The sequence below is a fragment of the Nelusetta ayraudi genome, unplaced genomic scaffold, assembly GCF_046127955.1.
Source record: "Nelusetta ayraudi isolate G7.1 ecotype Tasmania unplaced genomic scaffold, CSIRO-AGI_Nayr_v1 ptg000042l, whole genome shotgun sequence".
NCBI lineage: Eukaryota > Metazoa > Chordata > Actinopteri > Tetraodontiformes > Monacanthidae > Nelusetta > Nelusetta ayraudi.
This window is the reverse complement of record NW_027466092.1, coordinates 2,899,557-2,913,631: the sequence shown is the minus strand read 5'-3', so window position 1 is coordinate 2,913,631 and position 14,075 is coordinate 2,899,557.

Genomic DNA, 14,075 nt, shown 5'->3' with positions numbered 1-14,075 from the left:
TTAAGGTTAGGGTTAGGGTTAGGGTTCCTCAAGTACTAGAAGCCCCAAACTTGCTGTGGGCGCTTCTTGGGGGCTCCTGATGAAAGAGCAAGTGGCCCCATGTCTCTAGGACAAAGTTGAAATTTCACCCCATAGACTTGCATTGAAATAAGGCTGAAGCTAGGGTTAGGGTTAGGGTTAGGGTTAAGGTTAGGGTTAGGGTTCCTCAAGTACTAGAAGCCCCAAATTTGCTGTGGGCGCTTCTTGGGGGCTCCTGATGAAAGAGCAAGTGGCCCCATGTCTCTAGGACAAAGTTGAAATTTCACCCCATAGACTTGCATTGAAATAGGCTGAAGCTAGGGTTAGGGTTAGGGTTAGGGTTGGGGTTAAGGTTAGGGTTAGGGTTCCTCAAGTACTAGAAGCCCCAAACTTGCTGTGGGCGCTTCTTGGGGGCTCCTGATGAAAGAGCAAGTGGCCCCATGTCTCTAGGACAAAGTTGAAATTTCACCCCATAGACTTGCATTGAAATAAGGCTGAAGCTAGGGTTAGGGTTAGGGTTAGGGTTAGGGTTAAGGTTAGGGTTAGGGTTAGGGTTAGGGTTCCTCAAGTACTAGAAGCCCCAAATTTGCTGTGGGCGCTTCTTGGGGGCTCCTGATGAAAGAGCAAGTGGCCCCATGTCTCTAGGACAAAGTTGAAATTTCACCCCATAGACTTGCATTGAAATAAGGCTGAAGCTAGGGTTAGGGTTAGGGTTAAGGTTAGGGTTAGGGTTAGGGTTCCTCAAGTACTAGAAGCCCCAAATTTGCTGTGGGCGCTTCTTGGGGGCTCCTGATGAAAGAGCAAGTGGCCCCATGTCTCTAGGACAAAGTTGAAATTTCACCCCATTGACTTGCATTGAAATAAGGCTGAAGCTAGGGTTAGGGTTAAGGTTAGGGTTGGTGTTAAGGTTAGGGTTCGGGTTCCTCAAGTACTAGAAGCCCCAAATTTGCTGTGGGCGCTTCTTGGGGGCCCCTGATGAAAGAGCAAGTGGCCCCATGTCTCTAGGACAAAGTTGAAATTTCACCCCATAGACTTGCATTGAAATAAGGCTGAAGCTAGGGTTAGGGTTAAGGTTAGGGTTGGTGTTAAGGTTAGGGTTCGGGTTCCTCAAGTACTAGAAGCACCAAATTTGCTGTGGGCGCTTCTTGGGGGCTCCTGATGAAAGAGCAAGTGGCCCCATGTCTCTAGGACAAAGTTGAAATTTCACCCCATAGACTTGCATTGAAGTTAGTTTATTTAGGAGTAGACTTAAGACTTTCCTTTTTCTTAAAGCTTATAGTTAGACTCCATCCACTGTCAGTTAAGCTGCTGTAGGCTTACGCCGTGGAGGGAGATCTTTCGCTCCCGTTACAGGGATCGTTGCTCTGTGCAGGCGGAACCTTTATCACTCTCCTCACCCAATCAATCTTTTACTCTATCCAATCTTTTACTCTATCCACTCTGTCCAAGCTCTCATTATGCTTTGTACAGTATGCTCGATATGCATGATACTGCCGCAGTCTCTGTGTCCCCGGCAGGTGATGACCACTGCGCCAGGAGCTGGATTGTGCTGTCCTGGGGGTCTTGCTGTCATCGCTTCATCCCACCACCACGCTTAGGACCTGGACTTGTCCTATCGGCAGATTGTCCATCGAGCTAGGCTCTTGCCTTCCAAAGCATGGACACTTACACTGCACATGGACAGCAGCCTTGAATTATTTCCTATTCTTTGTGTTTATATCCGTTTTGCCTGGTTGGTGTATCTGTTTTTCACTCTGTCCTGTCTGCCACCCTGGCTCACTCTGCTCCTTTCTCTCTTTCTCTGTCTCTCCTCTATCTTTCTACTTCACCCCAACTACTCATAGGCAGATGATCGCCCTCTGGAGTCTGGTTCTGCCCTAGGTTTCTTCCCACAGGGGAGTTTTTCCCAGCCACTGTCGCATCTTGCTTGCTCCGGGGGCCCGGTTGGTTCTCTCTGATTGTATAAAGCGCTTTGAGACGCCTTTGGCTGTGATTTAGCGCTGTACAAATAAAAGTTTATTATTATTTATTATTAAATAAGGCTGAAGCTAGGGTTAGGGTTAGGGTTAGGGTTAAGGTTAGGGTTAGGGTTAGGGTTAGAGTTCCTCAAGTACTAGAAGCCCCAAACTTGCTGTGGGCGCTTCTTGGGGGCTCCTGATGAAAGAGCAAGTGGCCCCATGTCTCTAGGACCAAGTTGAAATTTCACCCCATAGACTTGCATTGAAATAAGGCTGAAGCTAGGGTTAGGGTTAGGGTTGGGGTTAAGGTTAGGGTTAGGGTTCCTCAAGTACTAGAAGCCCCAAATTTGCTGTGGGCGCTTCTTGGGGGCTCCTGATGAAAGAGCAAGTGGCCCCATGTCTCTAGGACAAAGTTGAAATTTCACCCCATAGACTTGCATTGAAACAAGGCTGAAGCTAGGGTTAGGGTTAGGGTTCCTCAAGTACTAGAAGCCCCAAATTTGCTGTGGGCGCTTCTTGGGGGCTCCTGATTAAAGAGCAAGTGGCCCCATGTCTCTAGGACAAAGTTGAAATTTCACCCCATAGACTTGCATTGAAATAAGGCTGAAGCTAGGGTTAGGGTTACGGTTAGGGTTAAGTTTAGGGTTAGGGTTCGGGTTCCTCAAATACTAGAAGCCCCAAATTTGCTGTGGGTGCTTCTTGGGGGCTCCTGATTAAAGAGCAAGTGGCCCCATGTCTCTAGGACAAAGTTGAAATTTCACCCCATAGACTTGCATTGAAACAAGGCTGAAGCTAGGGTTAGGGTTAGGGTTAGGGTTAAGGTTAGGGTTAGGGTTCCTCAAGTACTAGAAGCCCCAAATTTGCTGTGGGCGCTTCTTGGGGGCTCCTGATGAAAGAGCAAGTGGCCCTATGTCTCTAGGACAAAGTTGAAATTTCACCCCTTAGACTTGCATGACAGTACGGTTAGCGATAAGGCTGGAATTAGGGTTAGGGTTAGGGTTACTGCTGGAATTAGGGTTAGGGTTTCCGGGTTCCTCATGGGCTAGAAGCCCCAAATTTGACGTGGCTGTGACTTGAGGAATCCCGATGAACCTGCAAGTGGCCCCATGTCTCTCGGACAAAGTTGACTTTTGACCCCATAGACTTGAATGGCATTAAGGAAACAGTGAGCCAATGAGTGCTGCGTATTTTCTCAGCACTGTTCATTAAGCAATTCAGACTTTGATGGAAAACAGTGACAACATGTCGGTTCAATGGTGGATTTTGTTATAAATGCCGGAAACTGAGCCAACCGTTGTTTGGTTTAGCTATCTTTCATAAAAAGGGAGTGAACCATTTTCTATACAGATTTAATACTTCATATTATAAGCTTCATTTTTTGATGCTGATGGACATAGTTGAAAAAAAAAACAACAACTCACAAAATAATAACATACAAATACAAAACAACCAAGGTCCCAAATAGTTGATGGCACACTTAGCATTGTGCAGTTGCTCTGCGGTTCATTCTGCAGCCTTGGAATGGTCTCAGATCTCAGACTCTCCCAGATGCTGTTATGCAGCATCTGACTCACTGCCAGAGTGCTCTGAGACTTGGGGAGGGCTCGTGGCAGCACCCTCTGCTCATTAATGACATGAAGTAGGGGAGAGCATTCACATCACTTTCTGTGGCTGAAATGTCAGATGGTGGCAGCACCATCACCCTCACTCCCTTCGCCCACCAAAAAAACAACAGGAAAATCACCAGATTTGCTGCTAGTTATTTTAGACAAATCATGTTGCCAAGGGGGGTGTGGTGGCTTGTCATTAGACTGGTGGCAGAGACGCCAAGTTGGCAGCGCTGCATGAGAGGGCGTGTTGGAGGAGTGTGCACCTCCACTGATGTTGTCACAGAGCCTTTGTCCGCAACTGCTTCACAACAATATTCAGTGGAACAGCACCAGTGTTGGGAAGATTATTATAGATTATACATTATTGGCAAATGTAACTGGTTACAGTTATAAGTTACCTGATTGAAAATGTAAAAGGAGTGTAACTATTTCAATTACTTTATCAAAGTAATGTAACTAATTATATTTAATTACATTTGGAATACTTTTCCAATGTTTTAATAAATGTTCTTTAGACATAAGTGTTAAACTTTCAGCAGTGCTCAAAACAACAACTAATAGCCATAACAAGGTCAAACTTCACTACACCTTTTTACTTTGAGATCATCCTAAGAAATTTTAATCATGAATAATTCCACAAATCCATCCATCCATTTTCAATTTCCGCTTCCTCCTGAGCTCAGGGTCACGGGGGTCTGCTGGAGCCTATCGCAGCTGTCATAGGGGCGAAGGCAGGGTGACACCCTGGGCAAGTCGCCAGTTCATCGCAGGGGTACGTAGAGACAGACAACACACTCACATACACACCCACGGACAATTTAGAGTTTCCAATTCAGCCGGAGAACCCGGAGAGAACCCACGCAGACACAGGGAGAACATGCAAACTCCACACAGAAAGGCCCCAGGCCCAGAATCGAACCCACAACCTTCTTGCTGTGAGGCCGCAGCGTGAACCACTGCACCCCGAGTAACTGGTTCCAATTTTATTTATGTTGTGATTAAATTACTGTCATATCCTATTTACACAACAGTTCTAAAAATACAAAATGGTTTATTTCATATTATTTGACTAACACAAATTCTGCCTCAACAGCACAACTCCAATGTGAGCAGTGGTCATAACAGAAGCCATCAAAGTCCAGAGGGACCTGTGATGAATACGTGACTGGAGAACCTGTAAGGAGGAGTGAGACACAAAGTAAGAGATCCCAGTAAAGTTGTACAGTGTGTCTACACTCATGGAACACAATTTCACACACAGGCCAACAGTACGTGTGGCCACAGTTTAAATTAGAAACAGGCCAGCAGATGAAAGAGAGGAGCAACTTGTCAGTGTAACCCAGTTTTAAAAAGTATGTGTTGCTGATCGAAGACGGTCGCAGCAGTTCCGCTCATGACCTGGGAACCTTCCTGAGAGACTTGTGCGTATGTGTGTGTACGTGTGTGTGCAGTCGCTGCTAGCTACTTCCAATCACTAAACAGTCCTTAGACAGAGCCCAGACGGCAGACTGCAGAGAGAACGCTGATCAAATGACGAGGGCTCAGGTGCAGATTTCGCACCGCTGAGACAGAATTCACCTCATTTCCAGCTGTGCTGTGTTTGTGCACCAGAAATTCTGTTTGCTTGTCTTTGGAGTCATTTCTGTGAGTGCATTTAATATTGTGCGTCACAGGCTAATGAATATTGAAGGCCGCATCGTAGCCGACTGGCGGTGTCGCTGAGTGCTGCCGCCCCACTGGAACATTTGAATAGTATTATATTAGCATTTATGCTCCAGTCCCGCCCATTTCTCTGCGATTGTGTTAGTTATTAGTTAAACTGAGCCACAGACGACCAGTCAGGCCACATCACGCGCATGGAAGCACGAGTCGGGCCAGCACGCAGGCAGATGCACGAGTGATGTACTGTGCTGTACTGTCACTTTAAATAATGAACTAGCCGCACTCCAAGTCCATTTGGATTGCGCTGCAGAATGGGACACCCTTCAGTGTTGTTTCACCGAAGGCCGGGGCACTCAGACGTGCAACATACTTAGCCTTCAGCACAGAGAGCAATTTGTAAAACAATGCTGCCAGATGTGCGAGAAGTGTTCCACTCAAAAAGCCTTTCCGCGTCCAACAAAGATAACAACAGACCTGTTTATTTTCAGATGCAGCGCAGTCTCTATCTCTTTATTTTTAGTCTTTGTATTTTGTCCTCCAAATAGAAAAAAAGCTCTCTACTTGTGCCATGTAATTTTGAAGATTAATAATTCTTAAAACACTAAAGCCTTTGATTCTGAGAACAGTGCATGTGGAATTGCCCACAGTAAATACTTCTGTTACTGTCATCCTTCAGAAGTAGGCGCCACAACTACAGTTACAAAAAATATGAATATCTCTTTGTTTTCAGTAGTGAATGCATAAACTGATGGTTGTAGGGAAGTAACCATTTTAATCAACTTCTTTGAATGACCTGACATACACATGAAGTTTTCTTCCAGGATATCCGGCTGGGAAGAAACAAAGATGCCCCAGAGTCAATCTTTAGTTCATTGAGTTGGAAATTAGCTCATTGCTTCCTTTTGTTCCGAAGGAGTAGACTTGGAACACTTTGCCAGCCCGTGGCACGCTGCAACCAACTTTACTGCCATGTTTTTACTTGTCTTGAAGAGGAAATGTTAAATGTGCTTTCTCACATGGTCTGCAATCACCTCGTATGCTTGAAACGTTCATGTTAAAAATGAGAAATTACTTCTACGGCTTCTTATAACTTCATTACGAATTACTTCAGGCATTAAAAAGCATCAATTCAAAATCCTGGACCCTCTCTAATGCGTCTCAAACTGTTTCTATACACACAGAAAGTATATCACCTTAAACAGAAGCACAAACGCTTCCAATGGCCTTCCTCATAACAACTTGGGGAAGTCATGCAATCTTTTCTCACAGTCTTAGGAAAACCCACCCTGTTTGTTTTGTTCCTGTGCTTAATGCAGGCACCATGTCCTCCTTTCAGCTGGATAAACTTCTGTAGTTCAGGAGTTCCTGTGGCACCTCAGAGAGCTGGCGGGGTGGGGAGGGGGAGACGAGTTCAGTCCCAGAGAGGTCTGTCAGATGAGAGCGATGTAACACATCTGGCCCGTCTGCTGCTCGTGGCTCTTTAATATTCACAGGAACTCCAAGGAATCTTCTGTAAAAAGCCACGATGAATAATTGATGCGTGTGGTGCCATGGAGCTCCTTGGCTCTGTTAATTGGATTTCAGCGAAAAAAAGGGGGGGGACATTGGAACAGGTAATAAAATAAGAAATCAAGAGAGTATTTTCACGCCGCTGGCAGTGCTGTAACATTAAGGTCAGTGCGGTTTGAATAATTCACTCTCTAAAGACACGCTGTCCACAGGGCGACCTCAAGCCGTGCATCTGTGTGGCAGCGCGGAATTCTACGCTCAGCCAACATTACTGGTGGCGGTCTGTAATGTTCCCCGGTCACTGCTATGAAATGGAAATGCCATGAACATTTTAAAGCCCAGGATCAATTTGCAGTCCTGCAGGGGAAACACAAAATCTTATGGAGCTGCTAAGGCACAAAATCGAAATGCTAAGTCATAAATGTCTAATGGATTAAAAGTACTTTCCAAATGAAGGATTCAGAGCTCCTCAACTCTTTATAGATCAGTTTATAGCTCTGGAGGAGAGAAAAACACAACCACAATAATACTATTTGCCAGTGTCCTGTGACAACTGGGGAAGTATGGCTACAATCATTGCTACAATACAATGCATATATCTTTTTGTTAGAGCATAAGCTACTCAGAAAAACAGTACTTGTAAGGGTGATCTGGGAACTCAAATTCTAAATCCCTTTCCATGCTGTCTTTACCTTCTATTTCTTTTTTTTTCTAAACAGATAAAGAAGGAGCACAAAGCCTCCAGCATTACAATGGTAGTATAAAACCATACATAAATTGAATGATCATTATGATTTAGTGCATTTCATTTTTGAATTACTATTGGACGTAGGAGTATATTTTATCCTATTTTCTGCAATCTATTTTCTATTTATTTTCCATGACCCCTTCAATTGATTATGTAATTACTTCTGTAATCTGTAAGTACCCACTTCTGTACAGGATCTTTAGGCACAGGTTTGTCTTCTGAATTATGTCTGCATATTTTGCCTCTTCATGTGGTTCCATTAGTGATCTACTAGTTCAGTTTTGATGTGATAAATTGTCTGCAGATATGTAGACATGCTGCACACTATCCATCCCATCCATGTTTTCTTGCCTTTTCCCCCCCGTTTGTATGATTTTCATGGTGATCGCAAATAGTCCTCAATAGTCTTTGTAAGTCCCTTTGTCTTTATGTCGGACCGGGTTATGGATTTTGGTTTCTTGGATTTTTGTGTTTTAGAGCCTCCTTTCTTTATGTTTGCTCCAGGAGGACATTTTTAGGCTTTTTTTTTTTTTTTATTTTGTTTTTGGAATAAACGTCTCTTTACAACAAGCCTGTAACAAGCCCTGCATGTGGGACCTGCCACCTCGCATGTGAATCTGGACAGGCGAACCGAAAGTCATCAGTGAGCATGGACTTCACAGTGCTTACTGAGCAAATGCAATGCTGCTGGCTTTGAGTTACACATACCTTTAAAGTATCTCCAGCCGCTGCACAAAAGCACCCCGGTGACCAAGAAACGTCTCCACAAAGTAGAATGCGCCTTGAAGCGAGGTGGCTCCATGAACCCTGTTGTGTGGTCTAGCTATGTTTAAACCACACAGTGCAACGGAGAACGGTGATTTCTGTGTAGCTGCAGGCCACAACTGTTCCAACAGCAAAGAGAAGGCGGCCCATCTGTTGGTTAATAAAGCAAGTTTAAAAAAAATAAAAATCTATTGGGATACAGAGAGAGACGAGAGGTCGTAATGCAGGCAGCAGTCCTTCATGCATCACTGGCCCGGTGCAGCCTTTATACCTTTGGTTAAAAGCGGGGCCAGCGACACTCTCTGAGCTGTTAAAACAGACACACACACACACACACACACACACACACACACACAGATACAGGAGTAAATTAATGGCACGCAACAACAGAACAGGCTTGTTCCAAAGATATAAAGGCAGTTATCTGTGTGTGTGCGTGTGTGTGTGTGTGTGTGTGTGTGTGTGTGTGTGTGTGTATGTGTGCACAAGGGCGGGATGGAGAGTTGGTGAAATCACCCATTATATGCGTTTTACACGCCGCTTTGAAGGACAAACTGCAAGCGTGTCATTAGTTTTGGCTGCGTTTACCCCACCACCCTGATGGGCTGATCCAGTGTTTTCACAATGGGCTGCCCTGGTCGTCCCTGCGGATATGGCCCGACGCTGAAAATATCCCGCACCTTCAGCGGAGGCAGTGGCAAAGTTGAGGCTGTTGTGCTTGCGTAAGGAGTTGCGCTGTGAAAAAGTCATTTTAAGCCAGACTTTCACAGCAACTAGCAGCAAGATCTCAATTCCAAAAGCTTGCTCATCTGTCTTACGAAGTTGGAAAAGTGAAAATCATTTTCAATTAGTTAAAAAAAAGTGCAGATTTTCTGTGAGCAGCCAGCTCTCTCTCAGTTGTGACAAAAACAGGAAGCCATTTGTTGCAAACATGTTCTTGTGTCAGCCGCAGAATGCGACCAAGGAAAGCTAGAAGCTACTGCTAACTAAGCTGCTGCTGGCAGGTGTATCTCGTCATTGGAAGATAAATTGAAAAACGGCACTGGAGGCTTTTCTTGGTGAACAACATTTTTTCTGTATTTTGATGTTTGGCTTGGACACAAGTCTAGTTAATTAAACACTGTGGCCCTTAGCGACCCCTGCTAGTATTGATGACGTTTTATCAGAACTGGTGAAATATGTTTGGAGTTTGGTTCTACCAATAGTCAGCAAGTGATTGATAGCTAGCTTGCTGTCAATCAAAGTGATACCTGCCACACCTACACAGTCCTCAAAAATGATTAAACACACAAATAGTTGGTAATGTTTGTTTTGTTTTGGATTTTTGAGAAACACCTAACTTTGATTTTTATATATGGATTTTAATACTTCAATTTAGGTCAACTGGGCCTTTATAAATATCAGTGCAACTCGACCAGCTAGGGCAGTGATGTAGTTCGTATCACTCCCCTTCAGCCGCACCTACTGCAATTAAATGTGTAAAAATCTCTTTAGTTCAATTTGTGAGACAAAATAAAAACTCAACCAGTCAACTTATAGGTTTTATCTCTCCTTTAAAAACTCTATGTATTTGCTTTGTTTGTGTGGATATTATTAAAAGGTTCCATCTGGCATGTCAGAATAGTTGACTGCAATGCGGAATTGAGTGTGTACATTATGCAAATGTGTGTATTCAATGACCTTTGGGTTGACTTGATACACCGACATAAAGCAGCCAGTCATTTCTTTATGGATTACGTTTACCCACAGAGACATTTAGCAACTGCCGTTTTAAGATTTATTAATTTATTTAAGTTTTTAATCATAATTATCAAGTCATTATGATGTAAGACTGTCAACAGTACCGACAAAAAGATATGTCATCGCTGTGTAAAAAAAAAAGAAGCCTAATTTAGATTTACAGATAGACTTATACCCCAGTTTCAATCATCCACAGGCAGACGAGTGAGAGGTGGCTCCTGCTGGAGGCCGGGGTCAGGCAACAGGGGAGACTGACCAGCGTAGCATGAGCCAAGTCGTATAGCTGGTAGCCAAAACTAATCAGCCATGAGAGGCTTCTGTCAGATCCTGTGTGTGTCTCTGCCTTAAAGACGGAGAGCTTGGTGGAGAAGCATATTTATTTCCAACTGAGAGGTTTTAACCCTTTAACCCTCACCTTTGATGCTTAACTCAGGCCCTGCATCATGCTCTGGTGGCTCCGACTGAGGTGACATGGCAGCATCGAAATATATCACATTTCTCTGTCTTTGAAAGCTCTCGGTTTGCTTTTGCTCTGCATTTCCAATCAATATCTGTATGTGCTGCGAATCCGGGCAGAAACCACCGGCTCGCCTGGTGGCACAGTAGAATCTGGTTGAATCTTGAAATGAGAAATTCTTAATTTAAAAATCATGTGCCACTGAGCATTTGGTGGCATGTCATTCACCGACATGGGAAAGGAATCTCACGGCATGCTGTCCAGGATATGTCCACTCCACCTGTCCTTCAGTGTCTCTTGCAAAATCACAGGCTTCAGGACAGCTCCTGACCCAAACCCCTAGAGAACTTCAGCCCGCAGCCAGTGGAATCTACAGTGCATGGTGTTCAGGGGACAAACTGCACGTCGAACAAGTACTGCGCACTTCCTGTATCTTTGCCTCCTGGTCCACATACTGTACCTTTAGCCACAGCAGGTTTTTAATATCAAGGTTTTCTTAAAAAAAAGAAATAAAAAAGCACTGTGAATGGCCTGCAGAACACACCTGCTGTGGCTTAATCTTTCAAAGTTGATATGGTTGCTGGTGGGCCGGCTCTTAGCAAGCAAATTCAAAGCAAACTTTTGAAAATTTAGCCCGGCCGTGAAATGATTTGATGGGAATTAATGAGGCCACTTAAAGCTAAGTTTCATCATATGACGCGGCTGTGTGTCGACCAGAAGAAGAAGAAGAGGAAGAAGAAGAAGAAGAAGGAGAAGAAGAAGAAGAAGAAGAAGAAGAAGAAGACCACAATTCTATTACATTTTTTTTCCACAGGGATACAATAAAAAGAAAAACATGGTGCTGATTTTTAAACAAAATAATAAAGATTTGTAAATAGAACCACACTGATGAATAGAAAATATACACATACACACTCATACATACACAGATGCTAACATAAAGGAATAACAAAAAAAAGATGAATAAATAAATAGATAAAACATTTAGAAGAAAAGGAAGAAGAGGTAAACGAGAGCACCAGAAAAAATAGATATAGGTCATGTAAGCTGAATGTTCCCCATGTCAGTTTTTTTTTTGTGCAAACCTTTTTCCAAATAGTTCTGAACCAGTTCTCTGATTCCGACAGCTCTGACTCCAAACAGATGAAAACCACGTCGACGAGGATCAAACTTCATAGAAAATCAGACAGAAATGGTTTTGAACGTTGCTCTTTCCGTCAAATTTTGGACGCAATTTTTCTCTTCGTGCACTTTAAAAGATTTTCTGGAAATGCATGGAATTGTGAATTGATCATTTGAGTTTGACCATCTGGCTTCATCATCTGGCCCACGCCGTCATTCCTCAAGAAATGCAGTACTAAAAAAATGTCATTTTGGGAGGTAGATCGACAGTAGAGTCAGTAGACGGTTCCCGCAGCCTTTGATTCAGTTAGCTGTTCAGTTCAAAAGGGAAAGACTGACTTGGATGTTTTAAGATGGAAATTACATTTGATATTTGAAAGTTATTTTTTTGCTGCTGTGCCAGTTTGATGCTAACGATGATGAGCGTGTGAGAATGGTCAGAAAAAGTTCTGGTAGTTACAGACAGCATTAGAGAACAAAGATTAATAATAACAACACAGCAAATAGAAAATATCAGGAGATGATTTAAAGCCAAGAATCTGTGATCATGTGACCTATTAGTTGGGACCCAAAGTTGCAATATTAAATTCATCTCATCTTCCTCATTGAATTTTCTCAGCCTCGGGTTATAAAAGCTACTGGCTGCTTCTCTCGCCTCCTGACAAATAATGCACACGTGTGAGTAGAATTTTAACACACAGCTTGGCTTCTCCTGTGTCTTTTCAATGGAAATGTGAAGCATAAAGAAAGGCTTAATTAAGCTGAGCATGTCTGTGCTTTGTCAAACTGTGTGATGGTAAAACTTTGTTTACAGGTTTACAGGTTCCGCTGTGATTTAAAAAAAAAAAGAAAAGAAAAAAAAGGTCAAGAGCCAACTTTTAAATGCTGGTCTGCTGTATTTTAAGAGCTTTGAATCAGCAAGTTATTATGAAAGTACACAAATGAAAATGAATATTGTGGCACAGCCACAATACGCTGATACACTCAGTGTTTACTGCCGTGACAAATGTGACTGAACTGACTGAATGTGAAGCGCTTCCATAAATTCTAAAGTCTTTTTAAAGCTGGGTTTAATAGGTCTGTTTCATTAATATGCAGCTGAAGCTGCATTTTCCCACTACATTTTATTCCAGTTGTTTTTTTTTCCCCAGCATAAATGCATTTCTTATCATCTGTCAGTCTTTACAGACTTTATGCTTTCATGGTCACAAAACTGTGCTCTCAGATTTGCATCGGCACACCAATTAGCATCACGGTCACTCACCTCCACCTAAGCGATGAAAGGCATAATCCCCAAAGTAAGGAAACAACATCTATGTGTGTACTAAAGACTGTCTTGGAAGCTGCGATGAGCCGACACAGAGGATCCAGATGTCAAGGGACTAAAAACAAAAGAATGTTGTAACTAAGGAGCATCCTGTGGGACAGCGCTGTGTTATTGCAGGGTGAGATCTGTGGCCCAGGGAGGCCCCGGCGAACCTCAGAGGGCTGTTGGTGATTGTTGCGGCGAACGCTCGTGGCGTCAATTTCGACCTGGAACAATTAATTGGCCACCCGCATGCACCCAGCGAATATAAGCGGAGCGCGCCAGCAGGGGCGTGGCAGAGCGAGCGAGAGCGTGGACGCCAGTCTGCAGGAGACATTCGCCGGAGCGAAACCACGTACGGAGCTGTGCAAAGTGCAACCGAACTTTTGAGACTGAACAGACAGCCGGTAAGACCACCAGCCATGCTGTTCAAAGACTGCTACGACTGCTAGACGTTGCACCTGCTCCGCATCCCAGCACCGGCGCAGGAGGACACGTGGGGCATGTAGATCGCACTTGTTAAGATTTAATTTAAAATGTCACTGCCTGCTGATTGGTAAACATAATTAATACATAGAATAGGTAAACTTAATAGTTAATAATTAAACCTAATTGACTAAATTAATTGGTTAAACTTTATTTATTATTAAATATCCATTGTAAATAGTATATGGTGTGAATGTGTTTAATCAGTTGAGCCAATTTAACTTGTTTCTTTTGGGTTTTTGTTGAAGGTTTTTCACCTGTAAATGCATGGGGGCAGGGATCAAAAAGAGGAAATAAAGAATGAAACCTGCAACAAAGTCCTGTGTTTGAGTGAAGCCCAGCAGAAACGTTCAAGTTCGGTGCCCTTTCCTCTCAAGTGTGGGAAATGCACAGTCCAAAAGGAGAGGAACACTTGACAGTGATAATAGAAGAAGTGAATTATACAGCTCATCTCCCTGAGTGACATGATTTAGGGGAGAAAATTCATATAATCAAAACCAAAAATGTCATTATCTCGCTAATTGTTTCTAAACAGCAGTGCAGTTCACTGCAAAGTCATCCCGAGCTGCCTGATGAATATGAAATTATGCAAGTAAACAGTAGTATGCGGGTGTTACCGCGCGGCTTGGCCAACAATTTCTAAATATAGCATGTTTGTCTTGTTAAATGCATTTTCCTGGAGCGTTAGCTAAGG